This window comes from Balaenoptera musculus, chromosome X (assembly GCF_009873245.2).
Source record: "Balaenoptera musculus isolate JJ_BM4_2016_0621 chromosome X, mBalMus1.pri.v3, whole genome shotgun sequence".
Lineage (NCBI taxonomy): Eukaryota > Metazoa > Chordata > Mammalia > Artiodactyla > Balaenopteridae > Balaenoptera > Balaenoptera musculus.
Window position 1 is genome coordinate 43,890,058 of NC_045806.1, and position 27,610 is coordinate 43,917,667.

A 27,610-nucleotide genomic window follows, 5' to 3' on the forward strand; every position below is an offset into this window, starting at 1 on the left:
GTAAACAAAAAGAACAAAGAGTGTTGCTCATCATCTAGTTATGCAGAGGGGTAAGTTGCAACCGACTGCAGTAGCCCACTGACAGTGTGCCCTAAGGGAACTCGGGATGTGGTGGGGGGGGGAGAAGGATGGAACATTCTGTGCTTTGGATACTGGGCCCCTAGATAGTTAAGATGCATATCTAAGGAAGAATTTCAATGACCCCTGCTCCTTGCATCTTCCCATACATAGAAAAGCACTAGAATCATTAACTTGAAGTATATGTTCTTTGTAATTAGCAGTCATTTTTTACCAAGATGTATGTTTGACTACAAGTATTTCCCAGCCAAAAAAATTTGTATGTATCCTGGCTCCTCCCCTACCTCTTCAGAGCAGTTCCTCAGAGCTATCTGAGAGGCTGTCTCCTGGGCTATCGTCCTCAGTAAGTCCCAGAATAAAACTTAACTCACAACTTTTACATTGTGCAATTTTCTTTAAGTTGACACTAACACAAAGCACATTTCTTATCTGTGCTCTGACTGAGAGTGATCTGGTTCTTTACAGGGAAGCTAAGCCTTGCTGTATGCCTGGATTTTCCAGACATGAATCCTATTGGGAACAGGATGACTGTCTCATTGGGAATTATACCTGCTACTACATATGAAATAAGTGTTGCCATAACGAGTGGAAAGAGGATCAGCTTTAGTGTCAAAATACTTAGTGTATGTAAGTCCCAGCTTTAGCACTATTTAGTTATTTACCCTCTCAGCAACATTGAGAAAACCCCATTGAGAAAAAAATTATGTATATATTATATATATATATATATATATTATAAATATATATATATAAATTTGCATGGCACAGAGTAGATCATCAAGAAAGGTTATGATTTATTAATCTGTTTATGTTTCTCCCCCAACTAGACTCTTAACATCTTGACGGAAGGATTTCTATATGATTCACCTCTGCACCTCCATACCTAGCACAGCACCTAACATGCTTGGTGTCAGTGTATTCTAGTTGATCAAATACATTCTTGATCTCTTCCTCTGCAAGATAATGTGATTCCATTTGAAAGTGTATCCAACACTTCTATGAAAACTACTAATCCACCAAACAGAAAATTCAAATTTTCCTGCATTATGATTTTTAAATTGGTTATTTTTACTTGAGGCTTTGATTTGGATGTTTCTAGATGTGGACCAGATTTGTTTCTTCACATTCTACACTAGGCTGGGTGATAAACACACCCAACAGTTAAGGTACAATAAAGGCAACTCGACAATATCATCGTTACCCAAAATGTCACGGAATCCCTTGTGAAGGTGAAGATTTTTATCAAAATGGTTGCATGGGGTGATGGCAAAGTAGACTGTCCTCTTTTCTGAGTGACTACATGAAGTTTTATGCATGTTGAGGGAACTGAGGCTCCAACTTTTTAAACAGTTTGTCCAAGGTTACACAGCTATTAACTGCTGGGAATGTAATTGGAATGCAGATCTGTATTACGATAAAACTCAAGATTATTCATCATATCCTGCAGAAGAAGAAAAAACCCAACACAGCCAACACCATCCAGGGAACTAGTGTTTTAAGCAGATGAGGAACTTATCTAAGTTGTAAACTCTATACACCACCAAAACTGACATAACCAAAAAAACAGTACTCAGTGAAATAATTTTTTAGATAAGTAATGGTGGTGGTGTAAGGAGCACAGGCTAGGGAGCACAGGCTAGGGAGCCAGAAAAACTTGAATTCAAATCCCAACTCCACTCTAATCTTTGGTCTCCTTTAATATAATTAGCATCAATAGCAAAATATTATGAGAATTAAAGATGAAGTGCTTAGCACAGGACCTGGCACATAGATTGTTCTCAACCAATGTTGGATGACTTAAACCCTTCCCTTTCCTTCTACCTAGGCAATGTTAAGCATTTACCCCCTTGGCCATAGATTTAATTTCTACTACAAAAGCAAGTTTTGTGTTATTTTTGTCTCTCTCCTTTATGGTGAAGCTAAAAGATGGGAGCTAAAGTTCAAAGCAGTTAGCAAATAATATTTAAGCAATATTAGCAAATTATTTAATAATTATTGCAAATTCAGACATTGGAATGCCAAGCTTTTGAAAATGATTTTACTCTTCTTAAATTATGCATTCTTTCAACGTTATTCTAATAGGTGAATATTAACATGGTTATGCTGAGTTCTGCAAATAAAATTCCATTGACATTTTGATTGGGATTGTATTAAACCTGTAAGTTATGGCCCTTGCGCTCTAGAAATAAAGTTTTGTCTACCATCATCATTAGGGGACCACCTATCCCATAACTCCCCTGCTGTGTTAGCACGCCTTTCTCCTCTTTCTGCTTCCCTTTGACACAGGTCTTTGCAAAGATTGGAAGGGCATAATGCGTTGTGGAAGTGTTGAATTATTCAATTATAATGAATTATACAAAAGGACACATAGATGAGACATGGGAACCCTGCCTAATGATTACGAGGGATCCCTGTGACACGGCTAGAACCTGGGGACTTTATAATCTGAGAGGGGCATTGTGATTGTTTCCTTATCATCCCAGCCACCACCTCAATCATCACTAGCTCTGAAAAACTGTCTCTCCATTTATCATTCAAACCTTCTTTCAAAACTCTCAATTTTGGGCTTCCCTGGTGGCGCAGTGGTTGAGAATCTGCCTGCCAATGCAGGGGACATGGGTTCAAGCCCTGGTCTGGGAAGATCCCACATGCCACGGAGCAACTGGGCCCGTGAGCCACAATTACTGAGCCTGCGCATCTGGAGCCTGTGCTCCGCAACAAGAGAGGCCGCGATAGTGAGAGGCCCGCGCACCGCGATGAAGAGTGGCCCCCTCTCACACAGAAACGAAGACTCAACACAGCCATAAATAAATAAATAAATAAATAAATAAATAAATAAATAAACTCTCAATTTTATCATTTCTTTTTAACTAACTGTTGTGAGTGCCATCATTTCTCTCATTATGTTTTGTATGTGGTTCTTGCTGACACACGTAAAAGTTATTGATATCTTAAATAGTCACTGTTTATTCTAGCTTTTTATAGAATTCATGTATAGCAAGGCATTTTATGTTGTTTCTAATGTGTTTTCCAAGAATACACTGCTTTCAGCTTCAAGCAATGATTATTTTTTCTCCGTCCTGAAAGTTATAGGCCTTATTTCTTTTTAATATATTTTTATGGTGGAGAGAATTTCTAAAGCAATATTAGGTAGTAGGGATAATGAGCATATTTGTCTTGGTCCTAATTTTAATGGAATTTCCTCCAGTGGTATAAAATCATTTTGTGTCTTTTTACAGAAAAAAAACCCAAAACCTCACATCAATATAGCCTACTCCATATCTACTTTTAAAATATACATTTTAAAAAAATGGGAATAGGTGTTGAATTATTATTGAGTGCCTTTGGAAAATCTATTGAGTGTATAAAATAATTTATATCTGTATAATACAGTCTTCAAATCCAGTTGCACAGTAAATATTTCAGCTTGTTCAAATCACCTTTTATTCTCACTCCATTTAATATTTGTCCTCATATAGGACCCATATCTCTTTTATATTATTCTTAAGATATTTTGTTTTTACTACTAGTGTCAATAAGTCATTATTTATGGTATATTGGGAAATACCAATCTGGGAGTTGTTGTGCATATAGATGATTTACCAAGCACTTTGACTAAGAGACTTATTTTCACCATTAACTCTCTTCGTTTTTCTAGATATACAATCAAATTGCTTATAAATAAGGAATTATTTGTTTAACCAGTGTTATGCTTGTTAGTGTACATTTTAATTTTGTAGGGGACCCTATACAGACTGTTTACTTTTCCCCCAAATCTCCACTGTTTATGTTTTACTTTAAAAATTATTATGTTTTTAATCAGAAAAATGAACTAAAATACCCAAGACAAAAACTATATATTGCATATTTGCTAAAAATGTAAAATATAAAAATATTTATCCATTATAAATAAACAGAAAAATGACTGAACAGGAAATATGTGAAAATGTTATGAGTGGTTGCTTTTTTTCCCCCATTTCTAAATATATTAATGACTTTCCATTCTCACAACTAAAAATACTACTAAAATAACAATACTAAAGTCAGTCAAACAAAAAGTATCTTTCGCAACTCAATAATCTGGCAGACTGAAACAGAAAAAAAGTTAACATGTAATGTTTTAGACTACATATATCAATCACGCTAACAGACTTTATTTCCAGTGATCTTTGTTTGAAGAGGAATTAGACCTTGGTCCATTCTAGATAGTTATAATGAACCTCCATCAAGCTCCAGCCAGTGAAATTTCAAGCTTTTACTTGTATGAAAAGCGGTATGTGATGAGCAGCGAATGAAATCTGGAACAGGAACAGGAATGTGACAAAGTCTTTATTTCTATACGTTACCTCCATCCCTCAAAATGGACTTCAGCTGTGATCATTTTTCTCCAAACCCTCAATATATCACTTGAAATGTGTGATGGAGAAAACACAAAATCTAGAAGAGCATATATGGATTGAAATATGTACTTACCCATTTCTTAACCTCGGAGCAGTGCCTTGCTGCCTCATTTTCTTCATCTGTAAAATGGGGCCAATAATAATTATTAGAGCAACAATGTAATCAGGACCTAGGGAACATGCATGTTTATCAATACTACCCTTGACTATTCTTGAATAGAAGGAAAATATCTAGTAACACAAAACATCCATATTTGGCAAGGACATCATTTTCATACTTACAAATGAACAAGGGAGTATCTGGAAATTCACACAAAAAGGACAAACCCATCCATTATTATGATCTCTCAAAGAAATACCCATAAATAAAACCACCATCTTCTTTTTGCCTGATTGCTCCAATGATACCTTCCCTCTAGAGAGTTAAAAGGTGTAAGAAGTGAGCATACAGAGCACACGTAGATGGATTTACCTTAGGTGGGAGAAAGAACATCTATTCCACTGTACTTGAAAGGAAGGGAAGATGGATGCTGTGATCAATTTCAAAAATGGAATTCTCTACCCCTCCCTGGGTTACATCCCTTTCCAATGTGACTCTGAAGCTCCTCACATCAAGAGGCGTACTCTATTTCTCTACAGCTTGAATTGGGGCTAGCCTTGTGACTTGGTTTGACTAATAAAGTGCTGAATAAATGGTATTGTGCTAATTCTGAGTATAGGCCTAAAGAAGCCTTGAGTACTTCTGCTCTCACTCTTGGAACCCTGATCAGTTTCCAGGTGAATAATCCTGGGCCAGTTGGCTGAAGGATGAGAGACCACATGTAGCAGAGACAGACAACCCATCCCTTCTGGGGCCATCTTAAAAAATCCAGTCCCTGGTTTATCTGTCAGTTCACCAGAGGAATACGAATGGGTCCAACTGAGACCAGAAGAACTGATTATTTGAGCTAAGCCTTAATTGCTCACCCAGAGTAAGAAGAGCTAAATAAATGGGTATCATTTTAAGCCACTAAGTATAGGGGTTATTTGTTGTACAGCAATAACAAACTGATACAAGAGTGAATGTGGCAAAGTTTTTAGGTTTGGTTGTGAGAAAATGAGAAGAATTCTACCTGATAGAGTGAAAATTCTGGTTATGGTGGCTTGAAGAGTTTGGCTAATCCTCTCTGCCAAAATCAAGTATAAAACTGGAAAAAATTGTCAAAAGTAATGTAGTAAGTGCCAGACAATTAGCTTTGCTGATTGTAATGTAACTGCCTGACATTAAGCTTTTGATTGCTGAGGCATCTATTTCCAACATCCATCTCCAACAAGCACATTGCCCAATACACAACTAGATAAGGAGCCAGGCCACCTCACCCATTTTAGAAATCCCTGGTTGACCTAGATTACCGACCATTTGAGTGATCCTGCTTTTCCCTTCCCATGCTTTAATACCCGCTCTCCTCTTAAATTCACCAATAAAGAGTGAACCCACGAAACCCTAGGTGCCCCACCGTCAACCCCAAATAAAGGCAGAATCTCAGGTTCAGGTTCTCTCTCTCTCTCTCTCTCTGTCTCTCCCTGTGACCTCCCTTTGTGGCCCTGGGTATGCCATGTACCCTCCAGGATTTGTAAGTAATAAACCTTGTATTTTTCGAAGTTCCATGATGGTTACTGCTGAGGTGTGTCTTGCTATCATAATAAGCATCACAAGGGCCAGATTGGCTCTGATTGGGGAAATGTCTGTGGGGGCTCCCCACAAGTAGTAGGGGTCCAGACGAGTGCCCCCAGGCATTTGTAGCTGAGAGCATCACTATTGATAGGCTGAGACCGATACAGAACAAGCAACTATTTTATGTCTCTGAAAGTCTACTGAAGGCAAACAACTTACTGAGACACTGCCTTGAAAAACTACTAGAGCTGTGTATAGGAATAGGAGTCTGTGGCCTTCCATGAGGCTATTCCCATACAGCACCTACTTCATTCTCCTTCAGCTATGAAGGTGAAAAGGATAGTTTTACCAAACTATGGGCTGGCCCCCCAAAATTAGCAGCTTTACTCTGAGAGGAAGTAAATTCCATTTGGGTCAGATGGGAAAAAAACAGGTCACCGTTAGCTAATGCTTGTAAACTCATTAGGAAACAAATGGTAAAATCTGTTCATTTGGTTGACGGTGCTTCCCAGAGCAGCTGAGAGCGGAAGCCTTACAACCTCAAGATATTTGAGAACAACCTCTTCCCAAATCATTGCCTGACCACTAAACTATGTAGGCACAGGGGTAACCAACAGGAAGACAGAATAAAAAATTAAAATTAAAAAAAAAAACTGAACAGAGATCTCAGTGGCTGCTTACCATGGAATGAGAAATTACAATGCTAAAGCTAGGCAACTCTCCAGAAAAAAAAAAACTCATAAAGTTAAAACCAAATCCAGAATTGCTACAATATATTATCTAAAATATCCAGTTTACCACCCAAAGTTTTGAGACAACCAAATCGAAAGTGTGACACATACATAGCAGAAAAAAAATAGGCAAAACTTACTCTGAGTTGGCCCGGATGTTATATTTAGCAGACAGATCATTCAAAGCAGTTATTGGGTTGGCCAAAAAGTTCATTCGGGTTTTTCATATGGAAAACCCGAACGAACTTTTTGGCCAGCCCAATATAACTACACGCATACAATGGAGATCGGGTTTGGTTCCAGAGCACTGCAGTAAAGCAAATATCACAACAAAGCAAGTCACACAAATTTCTTGGTTTCCCAGTATATATAAAACTTATGTTTATACTATACCACACTCTGTTAAGTGTGCAATAGCATTATGTCTAAAAAAATGTACATACCTTAATTAAAAAATAATTTATTGCTAAAAAATTCTAACCCTGACAATGCAGGATTGCCACAAACTTTCAATTTGTAAAAAATGCAGTATCTGCGAAATGCAATAAAGGGAAGCACAATAAAACAAGGTATGCATGTATGCTGAAAGAATTAAAGGAAACAATACTAAAATAATTAATGGAAAATATGATGACAATGACAAAACAAATAGAGAGTCTCAACAGATAAAGAGAAACTATTAAAAAGGACCAAATGTAAATTCTGGAGTTGAAACATTCAATCATAAAATTAAACATTCACTAGAGGGGTGCAATGGCAGATTTGAGATGTCAGAAGAAAGAGTCAGTGGACTTGACTATATACCAAGAGAGCTACTTAATCTAAAGAGCAGAGAGAATATGATTTAGCAATTTGACTTCTGAGTACTTATCTGAAGGAAATGAAAACATTAACTCAAAAAGATACATGCACCCCCATGTTCACTGCAGCATTATTTACAATAGTCAAGATACTGAAATAAACAAAATATCTATCAAAATATAAATGGATAAAGAAAATGTGATATATACATATATATATACATATATAATGGAATATTATTCAGCCATAAAAATAATGAAATCTCGAGGGCATTATGCTAAGTGAAGTCAGACAAAGACAAATACCGTATGATCTCACTTATATGTGGAATCTACAAACAAAAAACAAGCTCAGGAAAACTGAAGAGCTACATGTAAAAGAATGAAATTAGAACACTCCCTAACACCATACACAAAAATAAACTCAAAATGGATTAAAGACCTAAATGTAAGGCCAGACACTATAAAACTCTTAGAGGAAAACATAGGCAGAACACTCTACAACATAAATCACAGCAAGATCCTTTTTGACCCACCTCCTAGAGAAATGGAAATAAAAACAAAAATAAACAAATAGGACCTAATGAAACTTAAAAGCTTTTGCACAGCAAAGGAAACCATAAACAAGACACAAAGACAACCCTCAGAATGGGAGAAAATATTTGCAGATGAAGCAACAGTCAAAGGATTAATCTCCAAAATATACAAGCAGCTCATGCAGCTCAATATCTAAAAAACAAACAACCCAATCCAAAAATGGGCAGAAGATCTAAATAGACATTTCTCCAAAGAAGATATACAGATTGCCAATAAACACATGAAAGGATGCTCAACATCACTAATCATTAGAGAAATGCAAATCGAAACTACAATGAAGTATCACCTCACACCAGTCAGAATGGCCATCATCAAAAAATCCACAAACAATAAATGCTGGAGAGGGTGTGGAGAAAAGGGAACCCTCTTGCACTGTTGGTGGAATGTAAATTGATACAGCCACTATGGAGAACAGTATGGAGGTTCCTTCAAAAACTAAAAATAGAACTACCATACGACCCAGCAATCCCACTACTGGGCATATACCCTGAGAAAACCATAATTCAAAAAGAGTCATGCACCACAATGTTCATTGCAGCTGTATTTACAATAGCCAGGACATGGAAGCAACCTAAGTGTCCATCGACAGATGAGTGGATAAAGAAGATGTGGCACATATATACAATGGAATATTACTCAGCCATAAAGAGAAACAAAATTGAGTTATTTGTAGTGAGGTGGATGGACCTAGAATCTGTCATACACAGTGAAGTAAGTCAGAAAGAGAAAAACAAATATGATATGCTAATACATATATATGGAATCTAAAAAAAAAAAAAGTTTCTGAAGAACCTAGGGGCAGGACAGGAATAAAGACACAGACATAGAGAATGGACTTGAGGACACAGGGAGGGGGAAGGGTAAGCTGGGACGAAGTGAGAGAGTGCCATGGACATATATACACTACCAAATGTAAAATAGATAGCTAGTGGGAAGTAGCCACATAGCAAAGGGAGATCAGCTCTGTGCTCTGTGACCACCTAGAGGGGTGGGATAGGGAGGGTGGGAGGGAGACGCAAGAGGGAGGGGATATGGGATTATATGTATATGTATAGCTGATTCACTTTGTTATAAAGCAGAAACTAACACACCATTGTAAAGCAATTATACTCCAATAAAGATGTTAAAAAAAAAAGCTTATAGGTACAGAGAACAGATTGCTGGTTGCTGGGGCAGGGCTTGAATGGTGGCAAAATGAGTGAAGGGAGTCCAGTAATAAAATAAGCCCTGGGGATGTAATCTATAGCATGGCAACTGTAGTTAAGAATACTGTATTCTATATTTGAAAGTTGCTAAGAAAGTAGATCTTAAAAGTTCTCATCACAAAGAAAAAAATATTCTGTAACTATATATGGTGACAGATGCTAACTAGACATTGTGGTGATCATTTCAAAATATATACAAATATTGAATCTATGCTATACATCTGATACTAATATAATGTTGTATGTCAATTATACGTCAATAAACATTTAAAAATAAGAGCAGAGAGAATAAAAAATGAAGAAGAATTAACAGAGCCTCAGAGAGTTGTGAAACAACATGTTATACACCTAAATATATATTTAATGGGAATGCCAGAAGGGGAGGAGAGAGAAAGGTGGAAAAACATTTGAGGAAATAATGGCCAACATTTTTGAAATTTAATAGAAACAATATATATAGATCTAAGAAGCCCAACCAACCATGAGTAGGACAAACAGAAAGGTATCCCTACCTAGACACATCATAGTCGAAGTCTAAAATACAAGGAGAAAATCTTAAAAGGAACAAGAGAAAAATGACCAGTCACTTATAGTGGAATAACAATACAAAAATAGCTGACTTCACACCAGAAACTATGGAGGCCAGAAGACAGTAGAATGACATATTACTAAAAGGAAAAAAAAAGTCAACCAAAATTCTATATCCAGTGAAACTATCCTTTAAAAATAAATGGAAATAATGACATTCCCAGATAAATGAAAACTAAGAGGATTTATTGCTAGCAGACCTGCCCTATATGAAATCCTAAGGGGAGTCCTATAAACTGAAAGGAAATTATATCAGGCATTAGCTTGAAAACATAAGATGCAATGAGAAGCACCAGAAATAGTAAATATATGAGTAAATACTATACACAGTATTTATATATATATTATATATATATATTTTCTTAGTTTCCTTGAAAATATAAGACAGTTTAATGAAAAATTACAACATTGTTGCATTTTTGGGTTTATAACATAAAGGTAATACATATGAAATAATAGGACAAAAGGGTGCTATACTGGAGCAAACTTTCTATACACTACTGCATTTAGATTAGTATTAATCTGTAGTAGATTGGTTTAATTAAAATGCATATTGTAGGGGGCTTCCCTGGTGGTGCAGTGGTTGAGAATCTGCCTGCCAATGCAGGGGACACGGGTTCGAACCCTGGTCTGGGAAGATCCCACATGCCGCGGAGCAACTAGGCCCGTGAGCCACAATTACTGAGCCTGCGCGTCTGGAGCCTGTGCTCTGCAACAAGAGAGGCCGCGACAGTGAGAGGCCTGTGCACCGTGATGAAGAGTGGCCCCCACTCGCCGCAACTAGAGAAAGCCCTCGCACAGAAACCCAACTCGCAAATACCCAACACAGCCAAAAATAAAATAAATAAATAAATAAATAAATAAAAAGGAATTCCTTTAAAAAAATGCATATTGTAATCCTCAAAGCAACCACAAAGAAATAACTCAAAATAATTCAACATGGATGAATCTCAAAATAATTATCTGAGTGAAAGAACCCAGAAAGAAATTACATAAGTGTCATTCCATTTATATAAAACTAGGAAATATAAACTAATAAAATATAATAGAAATCAGATCAATGGTTGCATGGGGATAAGGAGTGGTGGGAGGGGTGAGAAAGAGACATGAATATATTCACTATCTTGATTGTGGTAATTGTTTCACAAGTATATACATATGTAAAAAGATCAAATTGTACATTTGATTTGTATATGACAATTACACCACAATAAAGCTGTTAAAAAATGAGTATGAGGGAATTTTATCCATAAGGATGCACAGATTCATTTACACAACAAATACTTACTGAGCACCCACTATATAACAGGCACTCTGTTAGAGACACTGTTTAATTTCAGTTACTAATTTCTGCTTCATTCGCTTAGTGTACTAGAATGTTCACTTTTGTAAACCCTAAATAGCTGTTCTAGTACTAATTACTGTGTAAAGTGAATATTTCCCTTTATCTAGGTATCTGTCTATATACTGCATTAACATATATATGTTATATACTACATATAATATATATAGAAAATACTATGAGCATTTTATCTTGTTAATACATTAATGGTTCAAATATATAATCTCATGTGTGTATTACACACATAAGTATGTTATAATAAAATAACCTAACCAGTCTCTTCCCTAGAAATCCATCATTTTTCATTCCATCAAAATGTCAATCTTTAGCTGTATCTTTTTATCCATTTTTGAATTTTTCCTGGATGAATAGGAAAAAGATGTTGAATTATTCATATATATGCTAGCACCCACCCTCAACCAATCATTTGGGCCCAGCAGGAATAGACTTCCTCTAAGATCTATGGACCTCACACTCCTGTAGAGTGAGGATTTGGGGCTTCTCGGCTGAGAAAGGCAGACATAGACTCTGCTTTTAGGGAATTCACAGTCAGCTGAGGGGAGGCAGACCACAAATAATCTTCAACTGTGATGAGTGCACTTTGTGATGAGCAGAATTCAGTGAGCTCTAGCAGCATATGGCAGGGGACTATAATGCTGCTTAAGGGTATAAGTCTCCCCAAGTGACTGGTAAGTTCAGATTTAAAGGATGAGTAGGAGGTAGCCCAGTGGAGAGTGGGTGGTGAGTTGTCCAGGCAGAGGAACAGCATGAATGAGATCCTGGGGGCCAGAGAGAGCACTGAAGGAGCAATCTTCTTCACTAGCCCCAGTAGCAGATCACAGAAGATATTGGTGTATGCAGCTGCACACCCCCCTTCAAAATTATCAGGGCCCCAACTGCTTAATGTGAATAAGTTAAAGAACATGAGCAATGAGCCAGACCACTTGGGTTCAAATTCCAGCCTCAGCCATTGTTGGCAGTGGGACCTTCAGCAAGTGACCTGAGATGCCTCATCAAGTGCCTCTGCTTCCTCTATTGTGGAATTAGGAAAATCATTGCACATACCATATGTCAGAAAATAGTTCAAAATGTTCCCATGAGGATTAAGTTAGGCATCAGGCAAAAACAGAGATTTTTACCTGTTTTGCCTTGGATGTTTTCTCCTGGTCAATTTTATACTATCCTGAGCAAATTTAGTTTTCAAATTTATGGGCAAGCAAAGCCAAGGAAATGTAGCTAGTATCTGTGCAGTAAAGGAGATTAAATGATTAAAAGATTATTCATTCTTTAAAAAAATAAGATAAAAACCTGGTTTTAAAAATAGTAGCACTTATGGTAGCTATTAATCCAACTATATCAATAATCATTTGAAATGACAGAGTGGATAAAAATATACCAATAAATATACCAATTAAATATACCAATAAAAAGACAAAGTGGATAAAAAACAAGACCCAACTATATATTGTCTACAAGAAACCCACTTTAAATATAGAGACACAGGTTAAAAGTAAAGTGGTGGAAAAAGGTCTACCAAACTAAAACTAATCAAGAAAGCTTAAGTAGCTATATTAATAGCTATATTAATAGCTATATTAATTTCAAAGGAAGCAGGCTTCAGAGCAAGGAAAATTATCAGGAATAAAGAGGGTCATTACATAATGATAAAGGGGTCAATCCTCAAAGAAGACATAACAGTCTTTAATGTGTATGTGCCTAACAACAAGGCATCAAATATGTGAGGCAAAAACTGACAGAACTGTAAGAAGAAATAGATGAATCGACTATTATAGTTGGAGACTATATAACTGACAGATCCGACAGGCAAAAAATTGTAAGGACTTAGTTAAACTGAACAGCATCATCAATCAACTGGAATGAACTGACATTTATATAATATTTTATCCAAAACCAGAATACACAATACAAATTCTTTTCAAGTTCACATGGAACATTCACCAAGACAGACCACATTATGTACCCTAAAACACACCTAAACAAATTTAAACAAATAGAAATCGTACAAAGACCACAATGGAATTAAACAAAAATGACCACAATGGTATTAAACTAAAAATTAATAACAGAAAGATACCTGGAATATCCCAAAATACTTGAAGATCACTTCTTCTAAACACACTTCTTCAACACACTTCTAAGTAAATACTGAGTCAAAGAAGATATATCAAGAGAGATTTTAAATCATTTTGAACTAAATAAAAATGAAAATACAACTTATCAAAATTTGTGGGATGCAGTGGAAGCAGTGCTTAGACAGAAATTCATACTATTGAATGCATATATTAGAAAAGAAGAAAAACCTAAAATCAATAATCTAAGTCTCCACCTTAGGGAATCAGAAAAAGAAGAGCAAATTATATTCAAAATAAAAAGAAAAATAATAAAACTTAGAGTATAAATCAATGAAATTGAAAACAGGATATCAATACAGAAAATCAACAAAACCAAAATCTGTTATTTGAAAAGGCCAAAAGAATTGACCTGGTTAAACCTCTATCCAGGTTAACTAAGAAAAAAATAGAGAAGACACAAATCGCTAGTATCAGAAATGAAAGAGGGGCCATTACTACTGATCCCATGGACACTAAAAGGAAAATAAAGGAATATTATGAACAACTCTATGCCCACAAACCTGATAACATAGGTGAAATGGACCAATTCTTTGTAAGACACAATCTACCAAAACTCACATAAGGATAATTAGATAAATTGAATAGGCCTACATCTATTAAAGCAATTGAATAAACAATGAAGAGCTTTCCAAAACAGAAAGTACCAAACACAGATTGGTTCACTGGTGAATTTTACCAAGCATTTAAGAAAGAAATTTTACCAATTCTCCATAATCTCTAGCAGAAAATAGAAGCAAAGTGAACACTCCCTAACTCACTCTCTGAGTCCAGCCATTACATTAACACCAAAACCAAAGATATTATAGGAAATGGAAATACAGGTCAATATCTCTCATGAGCATAGATGCAAAAATCCTCAACAAAATATTAAAAAATTGAATCCAACAAGTATAAAAAAATTACACACAACAGCCAAGTGAGATTTATTCCGGGTATGCAAAGCTGGTTCAATATTTACTAATCTGTTAATCTAATCCATCACATCAAGAGGGTAAAGAAGAAAAATAATATTGTGATATCAGTAGATACAGAAAAAGCATTTGAAACAATCCAATACCCATTCATGATTAAAAACTTCAGCAGGGCTTCCCTGGTGGCGCAGTGGTTGAGAGTCTGCCTGCCATTGCAGGGGAGACGGGTTCGAGCCCTGGTCTGGGAAGATCCCACATGCCGCGGAGCGGCTAGGCCCGTGAGCCACAATTGCTGAGCCTGCGCGTCTGGAGCCTGTGCTCCGCAGCAAAAGAGGCCACGATAGTGAGAGGCCCGCGCACCGCGATGGAGAGTGGCCCCCGCTTGCCGCAACTAGAGAAAGCCCTCGCACAGAGGCGAAGACCCAACACAAGCCATAAATAAATAAACAAATAAATAAAAATTAAAAAAAAAAAAAAAAAACTTCAGCAAACAAGGAAGAGAGTGGAACTTCCTCAACTTGATGAAGAATAACTACAAACTCCTACAGTTAACATCAATGACGAGAAACTAGATGCTTTCCCCCTAAGATAGGATGTCCACTATCACCACTCTTATTCAACTTTATACTGGAAGATCTAGCTAATGGAATAAGACATAAAAGGAAATAAAAGGTATATAGATTGGGAAGGAAGAAATAAAACTATCTTTGGTCACAGATGACATGATTGTCTATATAGAAAATTCCAAAGAATCAACAACAACAAAAACTGGAACTAATAAGTAATTATAACAAAGTTTCAGGACACAGTGCTAATATACAAAATTCAACTGCTTTCTTATGTACAGACAATGAACAATTTGAATTGGAAGTTAAAAACACAACACCATATACAGTAACATTTCCCTCAAAATGAAGTGCCTAAGTAAAACAATCTAACAAAATAAGCACAAGATCTATATGAGGAAAACTATAAAACTCTGATGAAAGATCAGAAAAGCACTAAATAAATGGAGAAATATTCCATGTACACGTATAGGAAGACTCAACATTGTCAAGATGTTAGCTTTTCCAACTTGATCTATAGATTCAGTGCAATCCCAATCAAAGTAACAGCAAGTTATTTTGTGGATATTGACAAACTTATTCTAAAGTTTATATGGAAAGACAAAATACCAAAATTGTCAACACAATATTGAAGAACAAAGTTGGTAGCTGACTTTACCCAAGTTCAAGACTTACTATAAACCTACAATAATCAACACCTTGTCATATTGGCAAAATAATAAACAAACAGATCAATGGAACAGAATAGAGAGCCCAGAAACAGACCCATACAAATATAGTCAATTGATCTTTGACAAAAAAATCAAAGGCGATTTGATGGACAAAGGAAGTCTTCTCAACAAATGATGCTGGAACAACTGGACATCCACGTGCAAAATAAATGAGTGGAGACACAGACTTTACATCTTTCACAAAAATTAACTCAAAATGGATCACAGATCTAAATGTAAAACATGAAACTATAAAACACCTAGAAGAAACCATAGGAGAAAATCGAGGTGACCTTGGGTTTGGTGATTACATACATACATACATACATTTATTTATTTATTTAGGCTGTGCTGGGTCTTAGTTGTGGCACGCAGGATCTTCGTTGCCACATGCAGGATCTTTAGTTGCGGCATGTGGGATCTAGTTCCCTGACCAGGGATCGAACCTGGGCCCCCTGCATTGGGAGCACGGAGTCTTAGCCACTGGACCACCAGGGAAGTCCCTGGCGATTACATTTTCGATACAATACCAAATGTATGATCCATGAAAGAAAAAACTGATAACTTAGATTTAATTAAAATTAAAAACTGTGCTCTGCAAAATACACTCTTAAGAGAATGAAAAGATAAGCTGAAGACAGGGGAAAAAAATCTTTGCAAAACACATAGATACAATAAAAGGCTGATATCCAAAATATACAAAGAAAAAACTCAACAATAAGAAAACAACCCAATTAAATATGGACAAGAGATATGAACAAATATCTCACCAAACAAGATATGCAAATGGCAAGTAAGCGTGTGAAAAGATGCTCAACATCATATTTATTGAGGAAATTGCAAATTAAAACAACAAAGGGAAACTGCTATAAATCTATTAGAATGGCTAAAATCCAAAACACTGCCAAATGCTGGCAAGGATATGGAGCAAAAGGAACTCTCATTCATTGCTGGTGGAAATGAAAAATAGTACAGCCAATTTGGAAGACAGTTTGGTGGTTTCTTACAAAACTCCTTAGTATTTACCCAAGTGAGTTGAAAATTATATCCACACAAAAATCTGCACACAGATGTTTATACTAGCTTTAGTCATAACTGCCAAACCTTGGAAATAACCAAAATATCCTTCAAAGGTGAATGGATAAACAAATTGTGGTACGCCTATACAATGGAATATTATTCAATGATAAAAAAAGAGCTATCAAGCCATAAAAAGACATGGAGGATCCCTAATTGCTAAGTTAAAGAAGCCAATCTGAAATGACTACATATTGTATGATCCCAACTATGTGACACTGTAGAAAAGGCAAAATTATGGAGAGAGAAAAAAAATCAGTGGCAGCAAGGGGTTTGGGTTGCAGGGGGGAGGGAGGAAGGGCTAAAATAGGTGGAGCACAGAGGATTTTCAGGCAGTGAAACTACTCTGTATGATGCTGTAATGATAGATACATCTAATACATTTACAAAAACCCAGAGAACGGTATAATGCAAAGAGTGAAACTTTATATAAATTACAGACTTTAGTTATTAATAGCATATTAATATTGGCTCAACAATTGTTACAAATGTACCACATTAACTCAAGATGCTAATAACAGAGGAAGGGGGTTGTGAGGGGGTATATGGAGACTCTGTAATTTCTGCTCATATTTCATAAACCTAAAACTGCTCTAAAAGAGATTAATTTTTTTAATATAAAAAATTACTTCCATACAGTATCTGTCTCTGAAATGTTGGTCAAATACTTTCATGCATTCCACAAATTATGAGTGTCTGCTATCTTCCTGGCACCATTCTCTCTGTTCCTAGGTTTCCCTATCTGAAAAATGGGAATGATAATAATAGCAACTATCTAATAAAGAATGAGAAGCAGTTTAGAAATTTTGAATTAGCATCACATTCTCTGTTCTTAATGTCCAATGTGCTTACTTCTGTCATGTTGTCTTGATAATAACCCAGAAATTATCTGTTTCTGTGTTTTTATGTTCATTAATCTGAGAAGTCGCTGAAAAATGGGACTCAGTCCACGTCACACGTGTTCACAGAATTTGGCACATAGCCTGGAAATGTGTCCAGCAGGTGCTCAATAAACATTCATGGTATAAATGTGGATGACCCATGATCTGATAATCACCCAATAAAACATGGCTATTTTTTATGAGCCATTTGTTCATTGGGGAAAATCCATGATAAATTACTGAATATAGGATATCACTGTACTCAGTTTACCCTCACTTAGAGAAAGTTTATGTACTTGATCATTGCTCTGTTTTGAGAAATATCTAGTACCAGCACATTCTGAACTTCTTAACGTATGATTTCACAATGTACTTGGGACAGTCTGTTATTTTCTGACCGTCTGATCTGAACTTACAGTTGGACTTGATTTGGTAATTCTCCAAAAACTTATCAAATATAAAATGATTAATTTTTAACATAGCTTCTCAAGTAGTTTTTATTTTTTGGATGGAGAAACAGTTGAACAAATAAGTGTCTGATAATTAAATTATTTTATTTCACATAATAAAGATATATTTCATTCAGGTTTATACTGATAAAAACAAGGATATGATGAATTCAATGAAGAAATCAATGGTCATGTAAAGGTGAAGACTCTGACCTTAACAAGGAAGAGACAGCTCTCCTGCCCTTATCCTACATTTTGGGATACTCCTTCTCTGTCCATTTCTCTGGTCCACTTTTCCTGCGTCCCTCCTTAGTATTTCCACTATAGTCTGTACAGATTTATATCTCAGAGTCTACAGTTCCTTCTTTTTTCATTTGTCTGTCTGTTTCCAACACAAGATGATGAAATCCATGATTATGATATACCATATTTCACTGAGCTTTGCATATCCAGGGTACAGAACACTTCTGGAAATATGGTGGGAATAACTGAGTATTTGCTGTCATAACAAATTAATATTTTATAGAGACCACAGATTGGAAAGATACCCACTTCCAATAGAGACTTGATACAGTAGATGCTATTTTTGCAGACACTATTTCTACGACTTCTGAGATCAGTTTCCAAGCAGACCACTCGGCAACTGTGAGCCTTTCTGGGAGAATCTCATCAACAAAAAAAGTTTACCAGCCCTACACGGTAGCTAGCAACACCAAAGGCACGATCCATGAAAGAAATAACTGATAAGCTAGATTTCATTAAAATAAAAAACTTCTGCTCTGCAAAAGACAATGTCAAGAGAAAGAGAAGACAAGCCACAGCCTGGGGAAAATATTTGCAAAAGACACATCTGATAAAGAATTGTTATCCAAAATATACAAAGCATTCTTAAAACTCAACAAGAAGAGATCTGTTGTACAACATAGTACCTAGAGTTAACAATATAATATCGTGTGCTTTAAAATATGTTAAGAGGATACATCTCATGTTAAGTGTTCTTACCCCACACAAAACAACAACAACAAAAAAAACACAAAAGAGCACAAGGAAATTTTGGGGTGTGATGGATATATTTAATACCTTGATTGTGGATATGATATCACAGGTGTATGCACATGACCAAACTCATCAAAATATATACATTAAATATGTGCAATTTTTTGTATACAAATTATACCTCAATAAAGCTTAAAAACAGCCCAATTTAAAACAAAAAAACATCGGAAGAGACACCTCACCAAAGAAGATGTACAGAAGGCAAATAAGCATTACACACCTATTAGGATGGCCAAATCCAAAATGCTGACAAACATCATATGCTGGCAAGGATGTCAAACAACAGGAACTCTCATTCATTACTGATGGGAATGCAAACTGGTGCAGTTTGGAAAACAGTTTGGCAGTTCTTACAAAACTAAACATATTTTTACCATATGATGCAACAATCATGCTCCTTGGTATTTACCCAAATGAAATGAAAACTTATATCCACACAAACATCTGCATGTAAATGTTTATACCAACTTAATTCACAATTGCCATAACTTGGAAGAAATAAATGGCCTTCAGTAGGTGAATAGATAAATAAGCTGTGGTATATTCAAACAACGAAATATTTAGCGCTAAAAGGAAATGAACTATCAAGCTATGGAAAGACATGGAGGAACTTCAAATGAATATTACTTCATAAAATAAGCCAAACTGAAAAGGCTACATACCGTAGATTCCAACTAACCAGCTAGTATTACTGTCTTTATTGGCTAATAATTTAATAACATTACTGTTTTTAGATTTCAGCCTTAGACATTTCCATGCATTTTCTCAGATATTCAAATCCCCATTTTCTTGAAAAGAACACTTCCTCTCAGCGAAGTTAAGTGACTCACTTTCTTGTGGATTCTGCTTTCCAATTTCCCACCTCAGCCCCCAGTCTACATCTCATTCTACCTCCAGCCATTACACACTACTCCTACTTCCCTGACCCCAGCAAGCTCTCTCTCACCTCCACATCCACTCTCTCTTCTGTACACACACATGATGGATAATTACTTATTTGATAATCAAGCTATAACTTATCCACCATATTAACTCTTATCTATCCCTATCTTCACTGTCTGTCTTTTCACACTAGAATGAAATATAGCTGAACAAAGGGGATCTGACTATTGTGCTCAGAGCTCTGTCCCCCGAGATGGAAAGGCCTATAGTAAGTGATCCATAAATATTTGTTGAGTTAAATGCCTGATCCTTGAACCAGTCTCGGATATGCAATCTGGGGCCTAGGGGTCTCCCACCTGACTCTGGGAAACATGGAAACCGGACAAGTTAATCTTTCTGGGAAGGCCCACTGCCCAAAGAGGCCAATACAACTAAGACTTCAGGCTTCTAGAGTCAGACCAGGATGGAATTCCACCTCTATCTCTTACTAGTTGTATGACCTTGGGGATACTTCTCTACCTTCTTGAGCCTTAGTTTCCTCCTCTCCTTAGTTATCCTAATGAGATATTCGAAACTGCTCAACACTTCCATTCATTCAGTCGGCAAACATTTGCCGAATGTCTCCTATCTGACAGGTACTGTTTTAGGTGCCGAGAATAAGTCATAAACAAGTTACATCCATCATCAGCTCACAGTCTAATGAATGAAGCAGACAAACAACTGTTTACAGCACAGTGCTCTTAGGGCCATGATAAGGGAGGTCCTGGGTGCCAGAAGCAGGCTGTAGGAGTAGCTGGTGCCCTTCACTTCATGTCCCTTGTTTCTAATACTCAAGTGGTGTCAGTCACCGAGGCCTGAGTTCTGCTTCTGCAATCATTCTTCATGCTTCTATTTTTGCAAGCTCTGTGATGCTGTTGAGTTGGCCTTGACTTGACAAGGCTACTATTGTAAACCTGAGGTCTTTCCCAGAGGTATCTCTTATTGACAGTCAGAAGTACTTGGTAGTAACAAAAATGATGATGAAAATAGCTACCACACATTTTCAAATGGACTTATAGATTCTTATTTTATTCATTGGGTGATAAACCATTATTATTATTCTTTTTGATGCTGAAATTATGCTATTTGTTTAAAACTACCTGTGTGCCAAGCACTGTACTACATGCTTCATTACTGTATCTAAACCTTACAACATACCAATAACAAAAACCCTGTTTTGGGGAATTCCCCGGCGGTCCATTGGTTAGGACTCAGCGCTTTCACTGCTGGGGCCTGGGTTTGACCCCTGGTCAGGGAACTAAGATCTCACGAGCTGCGCAACACGGCCAAAAAAAAAAAAATTCCTATTTTTATGCCAATTCCACATATTGGGTAACGAAGTTAAGGGAAATGTACGGGGGTGTAAATTCATACTGCCAGTAAGAGAACAATAGTTAAAAGCACAGACTTGATTCTAAATACCATTCTACACAAAAGAAACCAGAGCTCCTTGGGAAATGGCTGATTCCAGGGCCGGAACAGGGAAAGTACAAGAAGAGCCAGGAATATCTTGCTGTACCAAAAGAAATTTTCAAAGAAAAATAGGGGTACATCTAAAAGGATACAGGAACAAGATTTACGGGGCTTCCATTGTTCCACTGACCAAATCTGGGCAAACTGGAGCATCAAACTGAATCGCGATGGTAATGGGTTGATATACCCAGTGAATAAAATATATGTCCATGAGCTCATAGGATATCAATGAAGACATGAATAATTCAAAAATGAGGGTCAGAGAAAAGCTCTTCATTACAGAAGAATCCCAACTAGTAAATGGGGGGAAATGATGGAGTTGGAAACGCATGATTTTTCAACCATCATATATTAGTGGGTTTAGGGAAGAATCATCAATGATGGTAGAACAGGATATTTCCATAGTCTCCAAGTATCCCCCCACAATATATTTAAGTGGACAAAGGGAAAATAATAACTTCACTTTGGGGTAACCTGGTGAATACAACCTTAACCAAGTGATCAAATTTAACCTCACCAGTACAGAGTAAATAAATAGCATGTGCTGACTGATATAATGCACTAAGAAGGATATACTATCACTCTTGTCGTTTCCCTGGCAAAGATACACAAGCTGAATCTAGTCATGAGACTCGAAAATCAGGCAAACCCAAATTGAGGGGCATGGTTCATACTTTCAAAACTGTTATGGTCGTTCAAGACAGTAAGTCTGAGGACTTGTTCCAGACTGAAGAAGACTTAAGTGAAACAACAAATACATACAAGCGTGATTCTAGACCGGAGAGTAGAACAGAAAATTATAAAACTTTCTATAAATGACATGGTTGAGATAATTGCCACATTTGAATAAGGTCTGTGATCAGATACATAATAGTACTCTATCAATGTTAGTTTCCTGACTTTGATAATCGTACAGTGCTTACCCCAAAGGATGCCCTAGTTCTCAGGAAGTAACACTGCAGTGTTTAGGGGTCAAAGGACATGTCTGCAGCTTACTCTCAAACGACTTAGAAAAAGTTTGTATGTATGTGCACCTGCGTGTGGTGTGTGTATGGACAGGAAAACAAGACGGTGAGACAGACAGAAAGAGAAAGGTGGAGGAGAGAGAGAAAGAGAGAGAACAAATATGGGAACTATTACCTATTGAGGAATTTGGGTGAAGTAGAAATGGGAGTTCCTTGCACTATTTTTGAAACTTTTCTCTAAGTTTGAAATTATTTCCCCAAAAAAGTATCTCCCTCACAAAAAGTAACGTGGGCTCTAGATAGCGACTGGGATCATTTCCTGTGTCCTTCATTATTAACTGTGTGATCACAGAAAAGTTACTTAATCTCTGAATTCAAGGTTTTTGACTGGTAAATAGGGGTAATCACTGAGCGCACCTACCTCCTCAGGCCATGGTAAGGATTAAATGAGATGATGCATATAATATGTTTTGAGCAACAGACTGGATGCAGGGAATACTCAACAGAACTTTAGGCTCTCTAACGTTTTTGATTCTTTAAAAAGGAAAGTACATCAGTAACCTAGACGCTTCTGGTCTCAGTACTCAGATCTTACTGTGTCACTGCGGTGCCCGCTAGGAGGCAGACTCTCTGTGCCTGTGGGGGCTTACAGGGCACAGTACAAGTTCGCTTTCACCATGATTATAATCATTAAGCCCGATATTTCTGATCTTAATGCCCAGCCTCCTACCACTCCACTTGGCTGCCTTGGTGTGTTCCTGGGGCCAAAGAAATCCTCACATTAACACCTAGTAGGTACTAAAGTCACTAGACTCGTATCTATGCCGTGTAGACTGTTCAGGGAGAACTGAAATATTGTTCACCCTTCCTTCGGACCAGTGCAGTGGGTTACTGCAGAGAGCTACAAGCTTCCACACATGGCAACCCTGGGGAGCAGGTTTTAAATCTCTCTTTAAGAAGTAAGTACACAGGCTCAGAGAGGTAGCGAGACTCGCCCCAAATCACAAACTAGGGAGAGGCGGCACATAGAATATCTCACCCATGGCCTTCCTGCTAACCTGAGCTGTCTTCAGCTCTGCCAGTGCACAGCATCGGTAAGCACCATCTTCCTACCTAGACTATAGACTCACTGGAGGTAGAGAACACCGTTTAGCTCTCATGTATACCCTGGCATTGAACTCACCCCCAAGCACATATTTGGGAAGACGGTTTGTCCCTTTAACCTGGGAAGAGGGATTTCTTTACACATTTCAAGGAGCCTCTAGAAACAAGTTACATGAGGTGGTTTTCTGAGTGTACACTAAAAACTCAAAGCAGACAAGGGATGCCTGATGCCATAAGGCTTTTTGTTTTTGTTTTTTAATGAAACTAGATAGTTTAGTGTAGTTTACATAGGTGGTAGGTGAAGCTACAATGAGCAACAAGAAGAGATACTGGGGACTTCCGTGGTGGCACAGTGGTTAAGAATCTGCCTGCCAAGTCAGGGGACATGGGTTCGAGCCCTGGTCCGGGAAGATCTCACATGCCGCGGAGCAACTAAGCCCGCACGCCACAACTACTGAGCCTGCGCTCTGGAGCCCGTGACCCACAACTACTGAGCCCGCGTGCCACCATTACTGAAGCCCGTGTGCCTAGAGCCCGTGCTCCGCAACAAGAGAAGCCACCGCAATGAGAGGCCCGTGCACCGCAACGAGCAGTGGCCCCCGCTCGCCGCAACTAGAGAAAGCCCACACGCAGCAACGAAGACCCAACACAGCCCAAAATGAATAAATTAATTAATTAATATAAAAAAAAAGAGATACTGAACAACGATTAGGATGGCAGATTTCTCTACTGAGGAGACACACGGTCGTGGTCAGGGAGGGAAGCCTCAGGGGCGCTGGGGTTTTAATACTATTTGATTCATTGTTTTGAGTGGTGGTCACATAGGTTTTCACATTATAACTGTTCATTATAAATCTCTGTATATATGTTTTATGCTTCTTTTGTATGCAGGTATATGTTATTTCAAAACTGAACCCAACAAAAGAGAATAGGAAGGTCCCAAGACAGGGAAACCTTGAGATTTGAATAAAGGTATTAACATGGCTATGTGAAGAAGATGTTATCAGTCAGAAGGGGTTGGTTACTCATCCATGAAATAAAACACTTTTAATGCCTATCTAAACACTGTGTGGGTAAAAGTGTCTCTACCAACTTGACTGTGAGTATTTCTGGTGCCTCTGTCAAAGCATTACCTAGTATGAGATGGACATATCAGATGATGTTAGCCTCATGCCGTTAACAGACCAGGAGTCTCTATGCAAGACGTCAACTTTCCCCCATCTTCTGCCTCCTGAATTACCATCATCTGTTTCTTTACAATCTGAAACCACTGAGTACCAGAATTCCGCCCCCTATCAAGTACACACACAAAACCTCTCTCTCTCTCTCTCTCTCCTCTCTCTCTCTCCCCGCCCCGCCCCCGACCTCGCTCTCATCTTATCACACCAGTGCACAGATGTGCTTCAGGGAACACTGTGATAAACTCCTCATCATCTCATGTTCATCTAAGCTGGTCAGGACGCATCCAATATCCTTGACAATCTCTGATTTTAGGTTGGTCATGTGACCAGATTCAGTCTCACATGTTTGGGTCGATGCGGGTGGATACCTTCCGGAAAGTATCATGTCAGTTTTCTTTCTCTTTGAAAAGGAACCCTGGAAGATATTTTCCCTTTTTGCCGAAATATTACCATTCCTAGATACGAGCCCTGAACTGCCTCAGACATCTGGGGACCAGAATGATGAGGACACTGAGGTGGCTGAGAAAACGAGAGAGAAAGTATCTGAACCCTTGATGACATCCCTGAGCTAGACTTCGCCATGGCTACAACCCACCCTACTTTGCACTTGCAGGCTATTTGGGAAGTGGACCAAACGGTAGTGACTGACAGCTAACTGCCAGGCACTCCTGTTGACCCTGAAGAGACTGTAGTCAACAAACAGACATCTGTCTCTGCCCTCACAGAACGCATATTTTGGGGTAACTGTATAAACAATAAATCAAATAAATGATTAAATTATACTGTAAGTAGGAAGATTACACTGTTATGAAAAGCAAACTAGGTCTGGAATGCTGAGAAACTGGAAATTTTGTGAAGTGGTCAGGATAGGCCTTCCTCAGAAAGTGATTATTTGAGTAAAGTCTTGAAGGAGTTGATGGGGCGAGCCATTAAATATGTGGAGGAAGAACATTTGCAACACAGAGAACAGCCAGTGCAAGAGGCTTCAGTTAAAGTGTAACTACTAGGGTTAAGGTAGATGTGGAGGGATCTAGTGGTAGTGTAGTTGGATTTCAGAGAAATAACACAAGAGCAAATCTTGTAGAAAACTGTAGACCACGTAAATACTTCGAAGGTGTTGCAAGTTGTTGCTGTTCTAAGGCAATAAAGTGTAGTGGCTTAGAATCAAGTGGTAGCACGGGAGGAGGCATTAGACCATGGAAGCAACAGGATTTCTGGATGGATATAATGGCAAGACTGACCCCAATCTTTCTAAGTGAGCATCTAGAAGGATAATGTGTTTTTCTGTTTGTTTCTTTTGTTGTTGTTGCTTGTTTTCAACATCTTTATAGGAGCATAATTGCTTTACAATGGTGTGTTAGTTGCTGCTGTATAACAAAGTGAATCGGGTATACATAATACATATATCCCCATATCTCCTCCCTCCTGCGTCTCCCTCTCACCCTCCCTATCCTTCCCCTCTAGGTGGTCACAAAGCACCGAGCTGATCTCCCCGTGCTATTCAGCTGCTTCCCACTAGCTATCTATTTTACATGTGGTAGTGTGTATATGTCAATGCTACTCTCTCACTTCGTCCCAGCTTACCCTTCCCCTTCCCCATATCCTCAAGTCCATGCTCTACGTCTGTGTCTTTATTCCTTTCCGGCCCCTAGGTTCTTCAGAACCATTTCTTTTTTTTTTTGTTTTTGTTTTTTTAGATTCCATACATACGTGTTAGCCTACGGTATTTGTTTTTCTTTCTGACTTACTTCACTCTGTATGACAGTCTCTAGGTACAACCACCTCACTACAAATAACTCAATTTCGTTTCTTTTTATGGCTGAGTAATATTCCATTGTATATATGTGCCACATCTTCTTTATCCATTCATCTGTCGATGGACACTTAGGCTGCTTCCATGTCCTGGCTAATGTAAATAGAGCTGCAATGAACATTGTGGGCCATGACTCTTTTTGAATGATGGTTTTCTCAGGGTATACGCCCAGGAGTGGGATCGCTAGGTCGTATGGTAGTTCTATTTTTAGTTTTTTAAGGAACCTCCATACTGTCCTCCATAGTGGCTGTATCAGTTTACATTCCCACCAACAGGGCAAGAGGGTTCCCTTTTCTCCACACCCTCTCCAGCATTTACTGTTTGAAGATATTTTGATGATGGCCATTCTGACTGGTGTGAGGTGATACCTCATTGTAGTTTTGATTTGCATTTCTCTAATGATTAGTGATGGTGAGCATCCTTTCATGTGTTTGTTGGCAATCTGTATATCTTCTTTGGAGAAATGTCTATTTAGGTCTTCCTCCCATTTTTTGGATTGGGTTGTTTGTTTTTTTGATATTGAGCTGCATGAGCTGCTTGTATGTTTTGAAGATGAATCCTTTGTCCGTTGCTTCGTTTGCAAATACTTTCTCCTATTCTGAGGGTTGTCTTTTCGTCTTCTTTATGGTTTCCTTTGCTGTGCAAAAGCTTTTAAGTTTCATTAGGTCCCATGTGTTTATTTTTGGTTTTATTTCCATTCCTCTAGGAGGTGGGTCAAAAAGGAACCTGCTGTGATTGATGTCATAGAGTGTTCTGCCTAGGCTTTCCTCTAAGAGTTTGATAGTGTCTGGCCTTACCTTTAGGTCTTCAATACATTTTGAGTTTATTTTTGTGTATGGTGTTAGGGAGTGTTCTCATTTCATTCTTTTCCATGTAGCTGTCCAGTTTTCCCAGCACCACTTATTGAAGAGGCTGTCGTTAGAAGGATAATGTTAATGTTAACTGAGATGACAAA